Raw genomic sequence first — 5383 nt, 5'->3', positions numbered from 1 at the left:
GCAAGAGAAGATCAAAATCATGATAAAGAAGGTCAAAAGACATCAAACTTACGCCTTAGCATGGTAAAAATCAAGAATTGCATCACAAACAAGTTCAAAGGCACTTAGCACATACAAATGGATGGAAAGGAATCAAATGAAACAAGCTGCAACTCAAACAAGTGCATTTTGGTCAACTTTGGAATTACTCAACACTTTTGGGGCAAAATTAGAATTTTTGAAAACTTTGGGGTCAAAACATTCAATTGCATTGTATAAAAACTTCATGACATGAATTATGCAATGAATGAACAACAAAAGAAGGAATCATGCAACTTGACTTCTTATTTTCAAACAAAGTTCAAAAATTTTCTTTTTAATCATTTGAAATCCAACAAGTGTGATCACAAAGTATTTTAACATTTAAAGATTATTTTATCCAAACAAGGCACTTGAATCATGAGCAAAAGGCAATTGGAACTCAAAACTTTTCAAAGAGGTCCATTTGAAACACTTTTATGCATTTTTAAGACTTTGCATTTCCATGACATTCTTAAGGTCCAAATTCAATCAGTCACATTTCAAACAACTTGGATTATTTTTTTTAAAAAAATAATTTAAAATTTTATTTCTTTTCAATTCAAAACCAACATCTTAACTTCAAAATTCTTTTCAAATTCCATTTCAAATTTAAAAAATAATCCACATGCCTTTTGGAATGAAACATCAAAGCTCAAGTCTAATTTTTTCGAAAATTCGGCATAGTTTACCTTTAAAAATGGACATTCCCAAAATTTCAAACACAACAAATATTCATGTCAATCACAATCAACAATCAAGAATATATTCTATTTAAAGGCATTTAATATTTCAACATGGGTCACCGCCCATAACATCAATCCAAATCCAAATTAGAAATTGCCAATTCTCCTTCTAAACTACTCCGAACTCCATTTATCAAAGTATTCCCATCACCGGTGAATCTAAAATCAAATATATACAATCCAACGATAATTGTTCCTATTTTTAAACAATTTTTTGATTTTGATTTTTGATTTTTGATTCTTTTCAATTTTTATTTGCTTTTCAAATTTTTTATATTCACAAGCATATGTACAAATGACAATTAAAATACAAAATGCAAAATACAAAATAAAATGAAAACAAAACAAAATACAAAAATAAAAGAAACAAAAACAAAATAAAAAGAAAATGATTTAGAACATACTCGATCTACAAGAGAGAAGAGGAGAGTGAAATGAAGAGATTCAGGCAAAAATGAGGAGTTCCGGCCACACCGTGGCTGAAGACTTGCTAGAGTCTCGCCGAAATTTTCAGAGAATCGCTGGAGCTAGATTCGGCTTCTCCTTAGCCTAAATCGACCAAAGAAGATGGGTAAAATGTAATCCAAGAGAGAAAAGAGAGAGAGATTCCGGTTTTGGCCACTTGTGGGCCAAAAATTTCACTGGGAAAAATGAAAGCAAGTGGTGGTGAAGTGGAGGTTTCCTTGGGCTCGCCGGCAAGAGAAAAGAGACGGGGAGGAGTGGTGGTAGTCTCGGTTGTTGGGGAGGGAGTGAGAGAGATTGAAATTAAGAAATGAGAGGGAGATAGAGAAATCGGGAGAGAAGAGGGAGAAGATGAAGAGAGAGAGATCGAGGAAAAGAGTGGAAGAAAGAAAGAAAAGAAAAAGAAAAAGAAATTAGGGTTAGGGGGGAAGGTGAAGAGTCAAAGCATTTTTTGGAAGTTCAAATGACACAATTTCGATCGATCGAAGGGTTTTCGATCGATTGAACACTTAATTCGATCAATCCAAATGGATATCGATCAATTGAGATGGATTTCGATCGATCGAAATGGAAGGTGAAAAGTCATCAATTCAGTGGGTTCGATCGATCGAAGTGGAATTTCGATCAATCGAACTGGAGTTCGATCGATCGAAACTTCACTGGAAGTGCACAAAATGCAAGAACTTGCCCGGAAAATAGATTTTTCAATTCAACTCATATCTAGACGACGTAAAAAATATGAAAACAAGAAATGAGGGAGGAATAGGGTTGCAAACCCTACGAAGCACACTAGTCTTTAACGTCTCTAGCAAGACCTTGGGCTCTTTTAGCCCAGATAAAAAATCTTGGTATGTATCCCCTCTTTGATGGGGTGAATGGAACTTTAAACCCCACCCAACAAACTATTCCCTAAGAAACTTGTTGGATTTGTTTCAAATGAGATTGATGGCCCTTTATCAATAAAACTGTTAGGCTTCCAATGCCCTTTCAACACTTGATTTGAAAACATCTTTTGAAACTTTTTTTGAAAGCAAACCATTTGAAGTTTCAACATCAAACAAAGACTCATTTTTTTCAAATGCATTTTCAAGACATTTTTCAACAACACATACATCTTCATGTTTGTCCATAGAATTGGGGGTTGATTAAAAATGTTCAACTTCACTTTCATGTGACCAAATGAAATCTTCATTATCCTCGACCTAAAATTAATGTTGACATTAGCGGTAGCCAAAAAGGGACGAACAAGGATAATGGGAATTTGGCTTTTAGGATTTGGGACCGGTTCCGTGTTGATGACAACGAAATCAACCGAAAAGAAGAACTTGTCAATTTTAATCAATACATCCTCAACGATACCCCGGGGCTTCTTAATTGATCAGTCGGCAAGTTGTAATTGAACATAAACCGAATAGTGAGAAGATTCACACTCGCTCCGAAATCCAAAAGAGCCCGATTGATAACATGATCACTAATAGTGTAAGAAGTGGTTGGTGAGTCGGGGTCTTTGAATTTTAGGAGGGTGCTGTGTTGCAAAATTGGGCTTACTTGCTCGGTCAAAACAACTTTTTTCGGTGCTTGGCTTTTGTTCTTTCTCTTAAGGGTGCAAAGATCTTTCAAAAATTTGGCATTGGCCAGAATTTGGCAAATTGCATCCAAGAGAGGAAGATTGATTTTCACTTGCCTAAACATATCAATGATTTCATTAGCCTTGTTTTGTTACTTTTCAAGAGAGGTGGATGCTTTTAAAGCATCCGGAAATAAAGCCTTGGGCTCAAAAACTTTCTCAAAATCATTTTTAGAAACATTTTCAACAATGGATTCTTTTACATGTAATGAAGGAGGAATACGATGTGAGACGAGACGGGTGTCAACTTTTGGTTGCACCGGTTTACTCTCTTCATTGGGAACACCAACTTGATTATCAAAAACTTTTCCACTTCTCAAAGTGGTCACCACATTCACATGTTCAAGTGTATGACATTCCGAAGAGGAATTGGTCTCCACAACAAATTATTGCTTTGGTGGTGGATTTAAAGGCATTTTTCCTTTTTCCCTGGCATTCAATGTACTAGCTATTTGCCCGACTTAGGTTTCTAGCTTTGCAATCGATTAGAAATGAGAATGAAGCAATTAGGTATTTGCCTCTAAAGTACCCAAAGTAATTAGAACTTTCTCTTCAAATACGGGACTTCTTGAATTTCCTTGAGAATATGAAGATTGGTTTAGAAAATGAGAGTTTGAAAATTGGTTTCCATGTGATGCTTGGTAAGATGAACGATATCCTTGGGAACATTGGCTTTGTATTGGGGGCGGAACATACTTGCCTTGGAAACCACTTTAGGGAGGGTTTGAGCCTTCCCCTTGGCTTTTCTAAGACAAGTTTGGATGGTTCCTCCACCCGGCATTATAGTGAGTGCCACAACGATTATTCCCTTGGTTAACAAAAGCGGCATTCACTTGTTCATGGTGTTCATTTTGCACAAGTCCATAGGGACAATTGGAAGTAGAATGTAAAATATTAGAACAAGTCATGCATGATTCATTAGAAGGATGATGAGTATGATTAGGGAAGGAAGACACTTGATTCACCGAATTTTGGTTGATCAAAAATTGATCAAACCTTTGGGATAAAGACTTCACTTCGGCGGCTATATCATTAGAATGGTTAACTTGATATAAGCAGACATTATTTCTTCCACTTACATTTCTACAATTTTTAGATGATAAAGATCGATGCATTGAATTCTCACTCATGCTCTCATATAAGTGCCATACATCATATTCATGCCTATCAAGATAAGAACCACCCATAGAAGCATCAACCATTCCTTCATAATTATCCAATAAACTTTCAAAGAAGAATTGAACCAATTGCCATTTAGGGATGTCATGGTGTGGACATTTCCTAAGCAAATCGTTCAATCGCTCCCATGTCTCATAAAATATTTCCCCTTCCCCCTATGAAAATTCACGAATTGAAGTTCTCATTGCATTGGTCTTTGATACTGGATAGTACTTTTTCAAGAACTCTTGTTGCATCTCTGCCCAAGAAGTTATCGAAAAAGGCCTTAAATTGTTAAACCAGTATTTCGCTTTATCTTTAAGGGTGAAAGGGAAAAGTTTTAACCTCAAAACCTCTTCCGGCATGTCCGTGTATTTCACGGTGGAACACACTTTAAGAAACTCATCCAAATGCTTATAAGGTTCTTCACTTGGTAGCCCATGGTAATTGGGAAGCATTTGAATTGTTTGTGATTTAATCTCATAATGGTGTGCTCTAAATGGAGGTAATTGAATGCATGTTGGTACATTATACTCATTTAACACATAATGGTCTCTTAAAGCAAGGGGAAGATTTACAACCGGTAGCTCTACACGAGCACTATGATTTGCTTGAACAATGGGAGGTGGAGGTTGATAAGCACTGAATATTGCATATTCAAGCGCCCTTATTTACATTAGCTAAGTCCATTTAGTTGATTCTAATGTACATTTTAGCTTTATTTTTATGCTTCTATCTTTTGTCAGGTTGGTTCCCCAAAAATGGTTATTAGTACGGTTTTGAGGAGTTCTTGAAGAATCGAAGCACGCCATTGCTAGAAACTGCCATTTTGGCCAAGCTAAGGGATTTATAGAGCTAATGAGATTTACTGCACTGCACCCAGGAGAAAGACCATGTGCTCGGGTCGACCCAAGGAAGTTTAAGGAAAAAGGGGTGAGGTTTTATCAAGCCAGCAGATGCGAGTGCCCGCAGGAAGTCCGCGGGCGCTCGCTGAATAGCCTAGTAGCATCCCCTCATCCGCTGGGCCCCGCCGTGTCTCGTGGGCCCCCGTTATCAAGCACTGTGGGCGTCCACCATAGATCCGCGGGTGCCCGCCAAATCCTCCAGTGGCCTCATTCGAGATTCAAGCACCAGCGGGCGCCCGCCGATCTGTAGACAAGTGGGTATGGTTGCATTATTTCTTCCAATGTTATCCCCTTGACCCTTTTTGTGTGGTCCTGATTGCTCTTAGGGTTGTAGGAGGCACGAAAATGGAGGGAAAGAGAGGATTGGGTGGCTAAATAAGGGGCTAGAGGTTTTGGAAAAGGGATCTCACATTTTTTGGAAGGTTTAG

The 5383-nt window shown here is 37.6% G+C and overlaps 1 non-coding gene across 1 annotated transcript; it reads left to right on the top strand.

Annotated features, from left to right (window-relative positions):
* Window positions 1–4152: 4152 nt before the first annotated feature.
* LOC132315300 (small nucleolar RNA R71) lies at window positions 4153–4259 on the top strand. Its single transcript, XR_009483616.1, has one exon. It is a non-coding gene; the product is annotated as a small nucleolar RNA R71 (small nucleolar RNA).
* The last annotated feature ends 1124 nt before the right edge of the window (window positions 4260–5383 follow it).

The sequence above is a fragment of the Cornus florida genome, unplaced genomic scaffold (genome assembly GCF_030987335.1).
Source record: "Cornus florida cultivar Cherokee Brave unplaced genomic scaffold, ASM3098733v1 CherokeeBrave_3.0.0_Hap2_Chr06, whole genome shotgun sequence".
In the NCBI taxonomy this organism is placed as follows: Eukaryota; Viridiplantae; Streptophyta; class Magnoliopsida; order Cornales; family Cornaceae; genus Cornus; species Cornus florida.
This window is presented reverse-complemented; position numbering and strand designations above follow the sequence as displayed.